Source organism: Canis lupus, chromosome 8, assembly GCF_011100685.1.
Source record: "Canis lupus familiaris isolate Mischka breed German Shepherd chromosome 8, alternate assembly UU_Cfam_GSD_1.0, whole genome shotgun sequence".
Taxonomy (NCBI): domain Eukaryota; kingdom Metazoa; phylum Chordata; class Mammalia; order Carnivora; family Canidae; genus Canis; species Canis lupus.
In genome coordinates this window covers 24,862,900-24,882,153 of record NC_049229.1, presented here as the reverse complement: position 1 = coordinate 24,882,153, position 19,254 = coordinate 24,862,900, and the positions used below count along the sequence as shown (strand labels likewise).

Sequence of the window (19,254 nt, the reverse complement as noted above, 5' to 3'; positions counted from 1 at the left end):
ATTTCAGCTTTCATCAGACTCCGCATGTCCCAGTTTTTTGGCTATCCCAGTTCATGATTATTCTCAAAATTTTTGGAAATAACCAAAGGACTAATTAGGTCATTTGTAGCTTGGCTGCAGTGCCAGGTCCAGGATCCCAGCTGGAAGTGAAGGCACTTAGGAGAGCAATCACCATGTCTAACACTGCCGCCTGGCTTTGGGGATGATTGACATTTCAAGAGCTGAACAAGCTTAACATTGAATGAAATGCATTGAGGCAGAGCTGACACTAGGAAATGAACACATTTGTTCTACAAATATTTGCCAGGCATTTGCTATGTGCTATCCATTGTTCTAGGTGCTGGAGATAGAAAGGTTAAAATGAAATACCCCTGCCCAAAAATAACATAGCTTATGGATTCAGACAAGTATGTGATTTGCAAGTTAGTATGATAAACGTCACAACTGAGGCAAAATGAAAAAAGGAGTGTGACCAGGATATAAAAGTAGGAGCGTAAAATTACTTTAAAGGGAAAAAAAAGAGGAGGGTTCTGTGGAGGGAGAAATATCATTAGGGGTAGGGGTTTGCTAGGAAGGAACAACACGTTTGTAAAGAAGTGTGACAATGGAAAACATGGCATCTTCTGGAGAATCAAACTGTTTATAGAGTATGGTGTACAAGCATCTTATCATGACTCTTAATGCTCTGCATTGTTCACCAGTTTCTCACATTTTTAGCATCCTTTAGCTGTTCACTATTCTTAAGTTGCTCAGGCCTTCCTGCAGATCCTCCAACACTTCATGCTCTTTGCCCACGTGGTTCTGCCATGACTGAGTCAATCTTATCATTCACCTCAGCTTATATATCACTCCTGCAAAAACATATTTAAGTAATAAAATCCCCCTTATGTTATTCTCCAGCATGACAACCTAAAGAATCCCCATAGTACCTGTATCTCATTTTGTAATTACTTCTTTTTGCATTTACTTATTACCTATTTAATGAAAATCTCTATCTGAAACTTGGCCTTGTTGCTTTCTCTCATACCTCTAATTTAGAGCAGTATTCAGATAAATTTTGAAGACTGACTTAATGGTCCCAGATGAAATGATCTACTGTTTTGTTATGTCCGATAGAGATGGCATTCTGGTTGTAAAGTTTACTTAATATAATGTACATTTCAGCATCCACTGTAACAAAAAATAGTGACAGGTTCCCTGAAACTATCAATTTTTAATATCTAGATAAGCAGAAGAGAAAGTTATAAGACTATATATAACTTTTAATCTCTTTTTTAGGATACATGTATATACCATGTAAGTGTGGTATATGACCAGAATTTCATAACAAGTTAGCAGTAGAGCTTAGGTTTGAAAGCATAATTCTTGTACATAGACTTTGGTTTGGTCTTAAACCAGGATTGGTTTCTCTTCATTTCTCTTTGCTTAGTATCTCCCAGATTCATCAGAAGAAAGAAAAATAAATGTGTCTCTCAAAGCCTTCCTTATTTAAAGAAGTTCTTTTTGCATTGCAGATCCTAAGTTTTTCATATGAGCATCTTGTAAGAGCTGGTGCCTAAATAAGCTGCATAGAACTATGTATTTATAAATCTCATTGTCTCATAAAAATTCAGAAGTCCTTAAGTGTGATTCAAAAACAACAAGTAATCAGGAAAGATACTTTTAAGTAAACAGTAAGAAAAAGTGATATAGCAAGTGACTAACAACAACAAAACAGTAAAATTTGACCTACCAAACTAAAGTAAGATAAAATCGAGAATATCTTAAAGATAACAATTTTAATAGCTTTTAATTGTTACAAATCTTCCATTAACAAAGGATATTCGCTCATTTTTTAATTTGTGCTTATATGATCCATAAAATTAGAATCTGCTTTCCATAAGCTAAAAAGAAGACATCAGGGCAAGAAAACATTATGACTATGCACTTTTGATGTTCTATGACCTTATTAGAATATTCTAATTCTGAAAGGCAATTTAGTTTTATTTACTGCTATTATTTATACATCATTGATTTCACTTGTCAAGATCAAGTTCATTGACAGAAATCTTTACAGGATGGCTAAGCACCTCCTAAGGAACACAACCTGAAAGTGTATCCTACAGTTCTAACACAGTGCAAACACAGAGAAGATTGGACCTAAATGTCTAAACGTCTTTTGTCAGGGACAAAATATCATAAGGCAGTTTTCCATGGAGACAAGAAAATGAGTTACTGAAGCAGTAAGTCAGCCATATCACCCTTCTTTACAGACACTCCATATTTTATTGTCTGTCCAGAAATCTATAGGAACAGTAACTTGAATTAGGGCTCATGATCTATTTTGTTGTTGCATTTACTTTCTGGCTTTTTATAGTAAAATACAGCTTTTAATTCCATTTAAAGAATAATAACCTTCTATCTATTTTTAAGAAAAATAAAATTTGCCAAAAATAATAAGCAAGAAAGTGGTTTTTATTGGATATTATTCCCACTTTTTGTTATATCATTGATTATTACATTTAAAAGACATTAAGAAAATCAATTAATAATACGGTTTAGGTGGGGGGAAGAGTTTCATACTGTTTCTAAAGCCTGTATCCTGAATTCATTTCTATGCCACAATAAAATGTTGTGATTGACTGAGTATTACAACTCTTAGGAGTGCAATCTAATGGGGCAGAGGGCAACAACTGGACAAGGGTCTTCCCTGTGAAGTCTAAACTCCACTCTTTTCCCTGGAAGAGAGGCAGAGTCAAACCACCACAGTGTTTCCTTTCTTGGAGAGTTCCCCCACCTAATAAAATAGAAAGATTGTAACAATATACCATAAGGAGAGTAATGTGAATGTGGTCTCTCTGTCTTCAAATATTCTACTGTACTCATCCTTCTTATTATTACGATGTGAGATGATAAAATGCCTACACAATGGGTTGGAATGAAGTAAATGGTATATAGTCATAGTGATATAGGGTTAGGCTGTTATTTACCTTCTGAAAATATGTCAGGAGAAGGATCATTTGCCTCTGGACCCTTAGTTGCTCCAGAGTAACCTAAAAGGCAGAAAGCAAAACTGTGGATAAGAGGGATAGCCACATTCTAGGGATTACTTCACCTTTCAGTTCCCAGCCAGCAGAGTACAATCAAACATATCTTTGCTGGCAAAGTTCTCAAGAAACAACTGATACAGTTCTACTACTTTAACAAATGCTGGGTTTAGATGGTGGAGTGTTTAGATGGAATACTGGTGAAATACACAGGTGCTTTCTTTTTAAACCAAAGGGAGCATTTAATACCATTGTTGATGTATTGTTTAATATGTATTCTTCTTTCCTCTCCCTCCATCACACTACCCACACCCCAACATACATACACCATTATTTGTGGCCCACCTCAGGTTCCATGAATCAGAATTTTGATAGATTCAACTGAAGGAATCTGACATTTTATTAAGGAAATAAAAATTTGAAAATCCACTGCTCCAAGCTTTTAGTAGACAATAGGCTATCTGCCTATGAATTTTAAGAATTTTTTTTAAAGATTTCATTCATTTATTCATGAGAGAGAGAGAGAGAGGCAGAGACAAAGTCAGAGGGAGAAGAAGGCTCCTTGCAGGGAGCCTGATGTAGGACTCGATCCCCGGACCCAGGATCACACAATGAGCTGAAGGCAGACACTCAACAGATGAGTCACCTAGGTGTCCTTCTTAAAGGTTAAATTACCACCAAACACAGAATGAAAGGATTATCTTACATCCCTAGTTAAGTTCTGAGAATATTATAAAATTTACATAATCAATGAATAACCACAATTTAAGCCATAACAGAACCAAATTTATTATATAATCTTAATGACAATACTACATATATTGACTTTATGTAAGTTTTCCCAAATAATAAGATGCAATCATGTAATCATAGTTCTTTAAGTTATCAGAAATGTGAACGCTTATGTCTATCCTATCCACTAACATCTAACAACTGATAAGTGTAGTCATTTTATTTTGCACATTTAAATGTGATCCCATCATTTTACTCATCCGTTGTCCACTATCAGTGCAGTACTCCTAAATGAGCAACCTTAAAATGTTCTTTTAAAAATTTTAACATCATGAAGTTCATTCTATTTATTACTACATATGTTTTGAGTGAGTATAAAAATGACTGCTAGCAGCTATTCAAGGTTTAATAAAACACAGAGCGATTGGGAAAATGGTTTAAAGTTCACTTGATTTGACTTGATTTAGATAAATGGGATAGATTAAAAAATTAAAAAGGTGATTTTTATGTTTATGTGAATTGGCAGGAGAGGTGAAAGGTAACTGACCTGTTTAACCTTTCTGTAATAGACTGATAACATGTTGTAGTTGAATTAATAATGGCAGGCACAGGAGGCTCATAAACACAGGATGATTTGAACCCTTAATATTAGAAAAGTAAATGGCACTGTAAAAACAAACTCTTTTCAACTTTTAAATTTAGAACATACAAACGATTAATAAATGAAAAACATGCATTATACATAAAGAGACCAAAACGTTGCATTAAGAAACAGTCTGCCTTGTGGAGGCGGGGCAAGATGGTGGAGGAGTAGGGGTCCTCAACTCACCTGGTTCCACCAGCTTACCTAGATAACTTTCAAACCATCCTGAACACCTACAAATTCGACTTGAGATTTAAAGAGAGAACAGCTAGAATGCTATAGAGAGAAGGGTTTTTTCACTTCTAATAAGACAGACACACCTGAGAATTAGCACAGCAACCCCTCTCCCAGAAGATCAGCTGGAAGAACAAGGGAATAGCAAGTTCTTGATCAAGCAGCACTGGAAAGCTCCATTGGAAGTTGAGGGATTTACAGTATATAGAACCAGAGGGTACCCCCTTCTATTTTTTTTCTTTTTTTCTTCCTTTTTCCAGTACAACTCGTTTTTATATCACACTCTAAATTCCCAATTTTTTTCTCTTTTCCCACCTTAACTACAATAGTTTACCACCTCTTCATTTTTAAGATTCTTCCTTTTTGACTTTCATATTTCTACAATTATAGGTCCTAGATATATTTTCCACTTCCAGATTCCCTTCAACATACTTAATTTTTGGAGATCAAGATATGTTTTTTTTTTTTTGTTTTGCTTTGTTTTGTGTTGTTTTCTCTACCTCACTGTGTTCTACAATGGCAGAAGTTAATACTTTCTAAAACATGACCAGCATGCACCCAGAACCAAGTGGTATATCATGCTGGTTCATTCTGTGAGATTCCTCATTCCCATTCTATCCTTTCTTTAATCTCATTTATGTTTTGATGGTCAATGTTGGGGCTTTCTACAAGTATTTCTGGTTTATATAAATTTGGGACTGAGCATCTTCTAACATACAGAACTTAATATACTCAGAACCAAGAGGATCACCCTCTAGAACTCCTCAGGTAGATTACATTCTCCCTTCACTACAACTTCGTCATGACCACCATCTCCCAGTACTCCCCTTTATTCTTCTCCTTTTTTTTCTTTTTTTCTCTTTATTCCTCTTTACTTTTACTTTTTTCTCTTCTTTTTTGTTTTCTCTTCTTTGGGATTCTTGGCCTTTTATATTTTACTACTTTGTTTTAAAATTTCTTTTTCACTTTAGTGGTCTGTTTTATTTTGTTCTGATCTTCGTTTTCAGTTTCTTGTCTCTGACTTCAGCAGAATCATCTAGGGTGAAATTTACATAGTTTGTGGTTGATATTCTTGACTCAGCCTGCTCATACAGCCACTCTGCACTGGACAAAATGACTAAAAGGAAGAACCCACCACAAAATAAATAACCAGAAATAGTATTCTCTGCCACAGAGTTACAGAATCTGGATTACAATCTGATGTCAGAAAGCCAATTCAGAAGCACACTTATAAAGCGACTGGTGGCTCTGGAAAAAAGCATAAAGGATTCAAGAGACTTCATGACTGCAGAATTTAGATCTAATCAGGCCAAAATTGAAAATCCATTAAATGAGATGCAATCCAAACTGGAGGTCCTAACGATGAGGGTTAATGAGGTAGAAGAAAGAGTGAGTGACATAGAAGACAAGCTGATAGCAAGGAAGGAGGCTGAGGAAAAAAAAAGAGAAAAAAAATGAAAAGACCATGAGGAAAGGTTAAGGGAAATAAATGATAGCCTCAAAAGGAAAAAAAACTATGTATAATTGGGGTTCCGGAGAGCACCGAGAGGGACAGAGGACCAGAAAGCATATTTGAACAAATTATAGCTGAGAACTTCACAAATTTGGGGAGGGAAACAGACATTCAGATCCAAGAGATAGACAGGATCCTTCCCCAAAATCAATAAAAACCAATAAACACCTCAAAATTTAATACTGAAACTTGCAAATTCCAAAGATAAAGAGAAAATCCTTAAAGCAGCAAGAGACAAGAGATCCCTAACTTATATGGGGAGAAATATTAGATTAACAGCAGACCTCTCCACAGAGCCCTGGCAGGCCAGAAAGGGCTGGAAGGATATACTCAGGGTACTAAATGAGAAGAACATGCAGCCAAGAATACTATATCCAGCAAGGCTCTCATTCAGAATAGGAGGAGAGATAAAGAGCTTCCAAGATAGGCAGAAACTGAAAGAATATGTGACCACCAAACCAGCTCTGCAAAAAATATTAAGGGGGACCCTGTAAAAGAAAGAGGAAGCCCAAAGAAATAATCCACAAAAACAGGGACTGAATAGGTATTATGATGACACTAAATTCACATCTTTCAATAGTTATTCTGAGCACGAATGGGCTAAATGATCCCATCAAAAGATGCAGGGTTTCAGACTGGATAAAAAAGCAAGAGCCATCTGTTTGTTGTCTACAAGAGACTCATTTTAGACCTAGGACACCTCTAGCCTGAAAATCAAAGGTGAGAGAACCATTTACCATTCAAATGGTCCTCAAAAAAAGCTGGGCTAGCAATCCTCATATCCGATAAATTAAATTTTATCCCAAAGACTGTAGTAAGAGATCAAGAGGGACGCTATAGCATACTTAAAGGGTCTATCCAACAAGAAGACTAACAATCATGAATATTTATGCCTTTAATGTGGGTGCTGCCAAGTGTATCAATCAATTAATAACTAAAGTAAAGACATACTTAGATAATAAAACACTAATAGTGGGAGACTTCAACACGGCACTTTCTGTAAATGACAGATCTTCGAAGCACAACATCTCCAAAGAAATAAGGGCTTTAAATGATACACTGGACGAGATGGATTTCACAGATATTTACAGAACTTTACATCCAAACTCAACTGAATACACATTCTTCTCAAGTGCACATGGAACTTTCTCCAGATAGACCACATACTGGGTCACAAATTAGGTCTCAGCTGATACCAAAAGATTGAGATTGTCCCCTGCATATTTTCAGACCATAGTGTTTTGGAACTAGAACTCAATCACAAGAAGAAATTTGGAAGAAATTCAAACACCTGGAGGTTAAAGACCATCCTGCTAAAAGATGAATGTGTCAGCCAGGTAATTAGAGAAGAATTAAAAGGATTCATTGAAACTAATGAAAATGAAAAAAGAACCATTCAAAATCTTTGGGATACAGCAAAAGCAGTCCTACAGGGAAATACATCACAATACAAGCATCCCTCAAAATATTGGAAAAAACTCAAACACACAAGTTAATCTTGCACCTAAAGGAGCTGGAGAAAGAACAACAAATAAAATCTACACCAAGCAGAAGAGAGTTAATAAAGATTTGAGCAGAACTCAATGAAATAGAAAGCAGAAGAACTGTAGAACAGATCAACAAAACCAGGAGTTGGTTCTTTGAAAGAATTAATAAGATAGATAAATCACTAGCCAGCCTTATTAAAAACAAAAGAGAAAAGATGCAATAAAATCACAAATGAAAAAGGAGAGATCACCACCAATACCAAGGAAATATAAACGATTTTAAAAACATATTATGAGCAGCTATACACCAATAAATTAGGCAATCTAGAAGAAATGGACGCATTTTTAGAAAACCACAAACTACCAAAACTTGAACAGGAAGAAATAGAAAACTTGAACAGACAAATAACCAGGGAGAGAATTGAAGCAGTCATCAAAAACCTCCCAAGACACAAAAGTCCAAGGCCTGATGGCTTCCCAGGGGAATTCTATCAAACGTTTAAAGAAGAAACAATACCTATTCTACTAAAGCTGTTCCGAAGGATAGAAAGGGATGGAATACTTCCAAACTCATTCTATGAGGCCAGCATTACCATAATTCCAAAACCAAAGACCTCACCAAAAAGCAGAATTATAGACCAATATCCCTCATGAACACTGATGCAAAAATTCTCAACAAGATACTAGCCAGTAGGATCCAAAAGTACATTAAGAAGATCATTCACCATGACCAAGTGGGATTTCCCCCTGGGATGCAAGGTTGGTTGTTTCAACACTTGTAAAGCAATCAATGTGATAGATCATATCAACAAGAGAAAAAACAAGAACCATATGATCCTCTCAATAGATGCAGAGAAAGCATTTGACAAGATAGAGCATCCATTCCTGATCAAAACTCTTCAGAGTGTAGGGATAGAGGGAACATTCCTCAGCATCTGAAAAGCCCCAGCAAATATCATTCTCAATGGGGAAACACTGGGAGCCTTTCCCCTAAGATGAGGAACATGACAGGGATGTCCACTCTCACCACTGTTGTTCTACATAGTACTAGAAGTCCTAGCCTCAGCAATAAGACAACCAAAAGAAATAAAAGACATTCAAATTGGCAACAAAGTAGTCAAACTCTCCCTCTTTGCAGATGACATGATACTGTACATAGAAAACCCTAAGGACTCCACCCCAAGATTGCTAGAAGTCATACAACAATTTGGCAGTGTGGTAGGATACAAAATCAATGCCCAGGAATCACTAGCATTTCTAAATACTGAGACTGAAGGAAGAGAAATTAAGGAGTCAATCCCATTTACAATTGCACCTCAAAGCATAAGATACCTAGGAATAAACCTAACCAAAGAGGTAAAGGATCTATACCCTAAAAACTAGAACACTTCTGAAGGAAATTGAGGAAGACACAAAGAGATGGAAAATATTCCATGCTAATGGATTGGAAGATTTAATATTGTGAAAATGTCAATGCTACCCAGGGCAATTTACACATTCAATGCAATCCTTATCAAAATACCAGGGATTCTCTTTAGAAAGTTGGAACAAATAATCTTAAGATTTGTATAGAATTAGAAAAGACCTCAAATAGCCAGGGGAATATTGAAAAAGAAAACCAGAGCCAGGGACATCACAATGTCAGATTCAAGTTTTACTACAAAGCTGTGATCATCAAGACATTGTGGTACTGGCACAAAAACAGACACATAGATCAATGGAACAGAATAGAGAATCCAGAAATGTCTCTCAACTCTATGGACAACTAATATTCAACAAAGCAGGAAAGACTACTCACTGGAAAAAGGACAATATCTTCAATAAATGGCACTGGGAAAATTGGACAGCCACATGCAAAGAATGAAACTAGACCATTCTTTTACACCATACACAAAGATAAACTCAAAATGGATGAAAGATCTAAATGTGAGACAAGAATCCATCAAAATCCTAGACAACACAGGCAACACCCTTTTTGAACTTGGCCACAGCAGCTTCTTGCAAGATATATCTATAAAGGCAAGGGAAACAAAAGCAAACATGAACTATTTGGACTTCATCAAGATAAAAAGCTTCTGCACAGCAAACGAAACAGTCAACAAAACTAAAAGACAATCTACAGAATGGGAGAAGATATTTGCAAATGACGTATCAGATAAAGGGCTGGTATCCAAGATCTATAAAAAACTGATTAAACTCAATACCCAAGAAACAAACAATCCAATCATGAAATGGGCAAAAGACATGAACAGAAATCTCACAGAGGAAGACATGGACATGGCCAATAAGCACATGAGAAAATTCTCCGCATCACTTGCCATCAGGGAAATACAAATCAAAACTACCAGGAGATACCACCTCACACCAGTGAGGATGGTGAAAATTAACAAGACAAGAAACCACAAATGTTGGAGAGGATGTGGAGAAAGGGGAACCCTCTTGCACTGTTGGTGGTAATGTGAACTGGTGCAGCCACTCTGGAAAACTGTGTGGAGGTTCCTCAAAGAGTTAAAAATACAGCTACCCTATGACCCAGCAATTTCACTACTGGAGATTTACACCAAAGATACAGATGCAGTGAATCAGCAGGACACCTGCACCTCAATGTTTATAGCAGCAATGGCCACAATAGGCAAACTGTGGAAGCAGCCTCAGTGCCCATTGACAGATGAATGGCTAAAGAAGATGTGGTCTATATGTACAATGGAATATTACTTAGCCATTAGAAATGATGAATACTCACCATTTGCTTCCACATGTATACAACTGGAGGGTATTAAGCTGAGTGAAGTAAGTTCATCAGATTAGGACAAACATTATATGGTTTCATTCATATGGGGAATATAAGGAATAGTGAAGGGGATTAGGGAGGAAAGTAGAGAAAATGAGTGGGAAATATCAGAGAGGGTGACAGAACATGAGAGACTCCTAACTCTGGGAAATGAACAAGGGGTAGTGGAAGGGGAGGTGGGTGAGGGGATGGGGTGACTGGGTGACAGACACTGAGGGAGGCACTTGATAGGATGAGCACTGGGTGTTATATTATATGTTGGCAAATCAAACTCCAATTAAAGTATATACAAAAAAAAAAAACAACAACAGAAACAGTCTGCTTCAAAGCAAATTAGGTAACCCTTTAAAAAAATCAAGATTAATAATGTTTATGAATTGTGGTGAGTCAAATAATGCTTTTTATATTTATATAATGTATTTTATATTTGTATAATGCTGATTGATTATATACATTTCATGTTAGTGAACCTGAACTATAAAAAAAATGTCATCTTACCACATTCACTATTGCTTCTTGCTTGTTTCTGTTTCCTGTTTACAAGACTGAGGAAGATGATTGAGCAAAATTAAGCCATTTAGAAATTCAGTAAAGGAACTAAGAATAGAATAGTCTTTACTTTTAGAGGGTTTTTTAAAAACTAATCCCTAAAAGAAGTCAAATTTTGAAAATTGTAATTTAATTATAAAAATTGAAGTTTTTGCCCTAAATTATAAAATATTAGGTATGACAACGATTAGCTGTGATGCATGGATTCCCACAAAATCAGGTGCTAAACAATTTTTGAGAAACTCTAAATATTTTTTTTAGAGAGAAAGAGACACAATGAATGTGAGTTAGGGGAATGGACAGAGGGAGAGAAAGAGACAAACTTAAACAGGCTCCGCACCCACCACGAGCCAGCCTGATGAGGGGTCTCAGTCTCACAACCCTGAGATCATAACCTTAATCAAGACCAAGAGTCTGACCGTTAACTGACTGAGCCACCCAGGCACCCCGAGAAGCTCTAAATTATAGCAAAACAAAATAGTCAACATGAGAATTATGTTTTGGCCTCAAGCCCAACAGCTTATGAAGATTTCCAATAATGATTCTCAGTAGTCATTTGATCAGCTCACTCTATTTTTGGAGGATATGCTTCAGTGTCATCAACTTTGATACCAAGATCTCATTCTCCTTTGAATGCAAAGTAAATCAGTCTTGTCATTGGTTCAGCCAACTTCAGCCCCTTTCCAGGAGACCCTCCCATTCTAGAAGCTATAGAGCATTGGATTATAGACCCAATGAATCATAAAATCATCAAGACCAAGGCTAGCTCCACTGAGTTGTTCTTCATACTCTGCAGAGCCCATTTCTCTGTCTCCTGTTTCTCACTTAGGTAACTATTCAGAGCACCATTCAGGCTAATGATCAGGTTGTTACTGATTTGCCCCCAGACAATGGCATAATCTCTGTTGCCTGAAAAAAGACAGTGAAATGTCCTCCTTATTTTTATTGTGAAATGTCTCCCTTATTTTTATTGTGTCTCCCTTATTTTTATTGTACAGGAAAGCCTCAAATACAGACTTGAAGAACATGGTTCTTTCAGAATTTCACACAGCAGCTTATACCCATGGCATATACCAGCTTCCAGAAAGTCTAGGTGAAGACTGCCTCAGACCATGTTGTTAAAGCTGCCTCATTGTGCAGTACCTCACACATTCCAAGATAGAATTCTCTCTGAAAACTCACAGTCTTGCCTCCGACCTCCATTCTTATGTCTCAACCTATTCACTTTATAAGTCTACACATACCACTTTTCTATGAGGCATTTCAACTTCCATGTAAATCAGAAGTAAACATAGTCTAGGTGTCAGGAAGATAGGTGAGAGCAAGTCATTACTCATTTCTATAAGCCATTCTTAACATTCAACTATCCCAGTGCAAAAGAACTTCGCTGCTACAATGTACAAAGAAATATTTACAAATGAGTGTTATCAACTTAACAAGGCTTGTGTTGTTGCATATACAATTTTTTAATCTCTTAGAAAAGAAAATACTTACCTTTCTCAAAAATTCACCTGGAAATTATTTTCATGGTACAATGTCATCATCATGATTTTTTTAAATTTATTTTTTATTGGTGTTCAATTTACTAACATACAGAATAACCCCCAGTGCCCGTCACCCATTCACTCCCACCCCCCGCCCTCCTCCCCTTCTACCACCCCTAGTTCGTTTCCCAGAGTTAGCAGTCTTTACGTTCTGTCTCCCTTTCTGATATTTCCCACACATTTCTTCTCCCTTCCCTTATATTCCCTTTCACTATTATTTATATTCCCCAAATGAATGAGAACATATAATGTTTGTCCTTCTCCGACTGACTTACTTCACTCAGCATAATACCCTCCAGTTCCATCCACGTTGAAGCAAATGGTGGGTATTTGTCATTTCTAATAGCTGAGTAATATTCCATTGTATACATAAACCACATCTTCTTTATCCATTCATCTTTCGTTGGACACCGAGGCTCCTTCCACAGTTTGGCTATCGTGGCCATTGCTGCTATAAACATCGGGGTGCAGGTGTCCCGGCGTTTCATTGCTTTTGATTATCTTCTCCAACAACATCAATGAGAAAAACAAGCTTTCTGGCTTATACTGTTCTTTCCTCCATGGTAATAACATTTCACATATATTTTAGGATGCTCTGCTTTGCAACATCCCATTTTCTGGAGCTAGGAACATATCTGGAGTAGAGTGGACATTCGCAGTAAATATTTTTGAAATAAATAAATGAATAAACTCTGTCAGTTAGCCAGGTGCACCATAATAAAATATTACAGACTAAGCAACAGAAATGTATTTTCTCACAGTTCTAGAAGCTAGAAGTCCCAGATCAAGATGTTGGCAGGTTTAGTTTCTCCTGGAGCTCTCTCTTCTTGGCTAGTAGATGGTAGCCTTCTTGCTGTGTGCTCACGTGGTCTGTTCTCTGTGCACACATCACTGATGTTCCTTTGGGTATCAAAATTTCTTCTTCTTATATCACTAGTCAGATTGGATTAGGGCCTACCCTACTAGCTTCATTTTAACTTAATCACTCCTTTCCAGGCCCTATCTCCAATTACAGTCACATTCTGAGATATCAACAGTTAGCACTGCAACATATGAGTTTTAGGACACAATTAAGCCCATAACATGAACTATCAACATTTATACCATCCACTCAAATGTTACGATTATAATATGAGAAGCAGATACTAACTTCCTAATTAATATAATTTCATTACTGTTTGGTCAATATGCAGGCATATTCTACAAGAAATATTAACTATTTCAACAGAGAAAAAATTCAGTAAATATAATGAAAATTTAGTCCAAATGCCAATGTGCATGCAAAGAAACCAGTTAATGGTTTTTAGCAGTTTTCATAAGAACCCTTTACAAGTATATTAAGAAAGTAATCCTGGGAGAAATTGTGAAGAATGAAGAATACTAGACAAAAGTGGAAAGTGAAAACAAAACTCTAGGGCATCTAAACCCAAGGCAACATTTATAGCTCAGAACTTAATTATGTGCATGGGTTTAGTAAAAAAAAAAAAAAAAAAAAATCCTGAAAGCATTGGGAAAGAGAAGCAAAATCCTGCAGTGCTTAAAAGCAGCCACAGGGGAGACAGCAGACCTGTGCCTGAATCCCTGACCTACCATACCTGGCTGTGATTTGGAGAGCTGTTTAATCTTTCTGAAACCATTTCCTTTTCCATAAAATAAACAATGATTGGAAATTAAGGAAAGAAGTTAAGGGAGGAGTTTGCATAGTGGCTAGAAAACTATGAATATTCAATGAATGACAGTGAAAAAGAATGGAATGTTTAGCATTCCATTTAACTTCTATCCATTACGCCATGCTAACATGATTATGGACATGTGGTTCATTTGACACATATGTAGCTCTGTAGCACAGGTACAGAGCCAGAGATATAACAGATTGAATCATTGTCTTCAGCAGCAGCAGCAACAACAATCTTTGTATGTGATTTATATGTATTGAAGATTTACTCTGTGACACAACATTCTTGAGGTTTTTACATGTTCTAATTTAATGCCATTTCTCTCTCTCTCTCTACACACACACACACACACACACACACACACACATACACACCCCTATGAGGTAGTTACTACCATCATCCACATGTTATAAATGAAGGAAAGCGATTTTCCCAATGTCATACACTTATCTGCAAATTAAGTCTTTATAATTACAGACCCCGAACTTTGGCTCAGCATAGTTACTGAACCAATATTCAGATTGAAGCATAATAAGCCAACCACAAAGTATATTAATCAGATTATTTAAAATGTCCAAGTTTAAAATATATCTAAATTATCTCTCTATTGGAAATTTTAAAAAAGTCAAATGTTTTCTCTTGTGTCATATTTTACAAAGAAAACATATCTCTCAGACAGAAGAGTTCACTTTGGACACATACTTAAGAAGGTAACTAATCTAAAGCTCTTTCACTGAATTGGAATGGGCTATGGGACAATCCTCCTAGAGGAACTGCCTTTGCTATTCACCTTGAATAGAACCTTTGCACTAATAAAGAGATAGCTAGTCAAAGAGAACCCACACCCTTTCTTCTTGCCATCCTTGGTCACTATTTGGAAAGACAAGATGCTCGGAGAGGCATGAATGAGCTTGTCAATTGTCACTATGATAGGTAAAGCCAAGAGCTTCTCAGAGGTGTTGAATTCAAAAACTCTGAAACAATAGGTATTAATTTAATTCCTAAATTAATTGTCCTTATTTTTTAGGCCAGGTTTAATTGAGTTTTCTCTTAAAGAGAGCTAAAAACTTCCCTGAATGACCCAAGTTTGCTTCTCTGTTCAAAAATATTGACTAATCAAATGCGAATTAATGGTGATAGCTCTGTATATTGATTGATTTTTCTCTCTAATTCACATACAAGCTTTCTATATTCCTTCCTGGGGAAAAGTAGATTATAATTTTAGAAAAGAGAATATGGAAAATTGTTCTTACACAAAAACTATTTTTATATATGATTAAATTAACAGAAAGGCCCTAGGCAAAAAATGAAAAATTTCAGCAAAAATAATTTCATAGATGATGTGAAAATTTTCCATGCAGCTCTAATTATGAGTATATTGCCCATAAAACAATTGTCATTTTCCTTTTTTAGGTCAATACCATGCCACAAAATAAAAAGCAAAGAATGCCTCTTGCCAATATTTTAGATAGTTTTGCTAGCAAGAAATTTAGTTTTGTATATACTGTCTCATCATCAATAATATAAGAATCCACTCTACCTTTCTGCAAAAATTGTCACACAATATATTCTCAGTGCAAACTGTTCAGAATTCGAAGGCTTGGTTGCCTATGAAACGTGTGTAATGATACTGCTGATATTCTCCGTGGCGCTTATTATCTCTGAAACACTTTCCGAAGTTTTCAAGCTATCATCACAGAATGACTCGACACCATGGCCTCTGCACCATCATTGAAATTTCTTCTAAGGGCAATAGAAAGAAGAGAAAACATTCAGAAGCCAAAAAGACATTCTTTTTCCCCTAAGAGGTTTAAAACTATCACAGATTCTCAAGCAGAACTGGGCACACGCAAATACATAAAAGTGGAAACGCATCACAGATTTGAAGTGTATATCACCCAAAAGCTAAATAGCTATTTTAATGCAAACATTTAATATACATTAGACACCCATGAGAATTTTCATAATTTACCACTTTCAAAAATGGTAGACTTTCTTTTTCCCCTCAAACCCTTCCCAAACTACATCCATGGTATACTGTAATATCCCTGAAGATAGGTAATGTGCTGTAATACAAAATAAAATGTTATGTGTTCACCTGTCTGCAACTGAGGTTTTAGACGTTTAGGATATATTCTTTTATAACTCTCTGAGTTTGACAACTCTTTATCAGGAGAGATTTTCCTTTATATTATGATTATATTTTCCTATTACATATTCAAACATAATTTCCTTTATGTTAATTATGGCAATACTAGCTGGCAGTTTGAGTGAATTGAGGCCTGCCAATAACCATGTGAATGAGATTGAAAGCTGATTCTTCAACCCTAGTCAAGTCTTGAGATGAATGCCTATCTAGTCGACAGCTTGACTATAACCTCATATGAGACCCTGAACCAGAATCTCTCAGCTAAATTGCTTTAGAATACTGGAACTTCAGCAGCTGTATGGGATAATAAATACATTAAGCTGCTAACTTTTGAGGAATTTGTTACACAGCAACAAATAACTTATACAGACAAAACAGGAACTATTTCCTTGGCCATATTACTTAAGAATAAATTAAAAAGGACTTGATGACTGATAATCACATTATAGCATTCACAGTTCATGGTGAATGGGTATTGGTAAAAAAAGTGTTTATTTTAGTCTTCAGATTTGATAAGAATCAACATGTCCTTTTGTCTTTGCACAACAAAGCCCCAAGGTAATAAGGTATTATATGTTTACTTTTCCATCTAGTTGGTTTTCTGCCTATTTATCTATCTACCATCTATTTTTTAATCTATCTATCCATCAACTGATCTAAATTTCTGTCTAGATATTTGGACCAAGTGAACCCTACCTGAATATTAGTCAGGATTATTGGGTCTAGAGAGGGAAAAATCTTTTTGCATTACTGATTCTATCTTCAAGAGTTTAAATTCTTAATGTGCTATTCATTATATAGTGATACTTTATGGTGTTAAGTGGCAAAATCATAGCATAATATCTTGGGCAAACAAAATGAAAAAAAAAACAGTTGAAGATCAAAAATATTCTAAGTAATAATAAAAATATGGCAAATACACCTGATCAGTCTTATTGAAGCAGGTATACTATGGGATCTTTGCTAACATAGAAGGTTTCCTTTAACCAAATCACATTTTATTTAAACTTTTCCTGTTTAAATAATATAAAATGATAATTTTAGATTCATTAATGTTAAAAATGCAGAAAACAAAGCCCTGAATTAATTTTTTCACTGCTAACATTAGCTCTCAATTGTATATTGCAGCATGGCAAGCCAACACAAAACTTAACAGCTTGAGGTACCTGGCTGGCTCAGGGGTTAAGCACCTGCTTTTGGCTCAAGTCATGATACCAGAGTCCCCGGATTGAGTATTGCATTGGTTTTCACTAGGGAGGCTGCTTCTTCCTCTGCCTATTTCTCTGTCTCTCTCTGTGTCTCTCATGAATAAATAAATAAAATCTTTTTAAAGAAACTTAACAGCTTAAAATACTAGCAATGTATATATTATTTCTCATGATTCTGCAACTAAGGCTGGGTATATCTGTTTTATTATTATTATTATTATTATTTTGTTTGTCTGTTTGTTTGTTTGTTTTGGTCCATAGTCATATGGTCTGACTTTTATCCAAGATGGCTTTACCACTTAGGATGGGCACAACAGCTAGGAATTGACAAGGCTTCTCTCTTTCATCATAGAGCCTCTAATATGCCTAACTTCTTCACTTAACAATGGTCTCCGTGCAAGATTTTTCACATTAGGGCTGACTTCCAAAAAAGAGGAAGCGGAAGCTGTCAGTCCTCTTCAAGGCTAGATGTGAAACTGATAGCTTCCTTTTTCATGAATTCTACTAGTCAAACCAGGCCAGATTCAAGGAGAAGGGTAACAAACTCCATCTCCTGATGTGAGGAGCAGTATGTACATGCAGAGAGGGAAGGAATCAATGGTAACCGTCTTCAGGGAACATCTACTGTAGTCCATCTGACCACACAATTCATAATCCTCCACATGCATAATGCATTCTTTGTATGTATATACAGAAGACATTCTAAGTCCTCCCAAACCTCAGTCCATTGTGGCATCAGGCTCAGATATGCTCAACCCAGCGTCTCATTATCCATGTTAAATGCAGAGACACAGAAATGCAATTCTTCAGGATCAGAGACCTGTGAAGTAAGATAAATTAGCTTTCATCCCTACCCAATATACAGTAGTAAAACAGTGTATTAGTTTCCAATGTCTTCTGTAACAAATTACCAGAAACTTAGCCGTTTAAAACAACATAAATATATTATCTTACCATTCTGGAGATGAGAAGTCCAAAAACAGTTTCATCAGTTTCATAAAATCAAGGTGTTGGGTGGCCTGCCTTCCTTCTGGAGGCTGTAGGAAAGAATCTACAGCTTTGAATCAAAGCTTTTTCCAGCTTTGAGAGCTACCTGCATTGACTGGCTAGTGGCCTTTCCCTCCATCTTTAAGCCAGCAATGTGATTAATTCAAATCTTTCTCTCCTTCCACTCCCTTCTCTCTCAAATCTCCCTCAAAACCCCTGCTTCCATTGTCACATTCTCTTTACTCTGGCTCTGACCTATTTGCATCCCTTTTAGAGTTTGGCTGACCTGATTAATCCAGGATAGTATTCACACTTTATGATCTTTAATCACATCTTCTAAGTCCCATCTGCTGTATAAGTGAACATAAGATGCCATATGTTGAATAGTTATGATAACTCCCATTTAAGAAGGGGAAAGGAGATGACTCATATCAGTCTCACTAGACCATAGCAATTCTGAAATCCTGCAGGGAATATTTCCCAAGTTTTCTCTGTTCCAGAGTCAGTATACAAGGTATTTCCTTGGCTGGGGTCTCTGTATGCTCTCTGCAAGGTTTTGCGTGGCTCTTTAGTTCTTCCTGCATGTTGTTGGTCCTACCCTCTGAGATATTTTTTTTTCTTTTTCCATATGAAATGGTTTGTGCTTTCAACTAAATAACTTTCTCAATCTGTTTCCCGCCCATAGAAGTTTTCAAGCCCAAAGATTTTTTTCCTT

General features: G+C 36.2%; 1 long non-coding RNA gene across 1 annotated transcript; it reads right to left on the bottom strand.

The window, feature by feature from the left end:
* Positions 1-2,968: 2,968 nt before the first annotated feature.
* Positions 2,969-18,545, bottom strand: LOC102152571. Its single transcript, XR_005362853.1, has 3 exons — positions 18,271-18,545; positions 15,736-15,938; positions 2,969-3,032 (listed from the first exon to the last, which is right to left on the bottom strand). It is a non-coding gene; the product is annotated as an uncharacterized LOC102152571 (long non-coding RNA).
* Between the last annotated feature and the right edge of the window lie 709 nt (positions 18,546-19,254).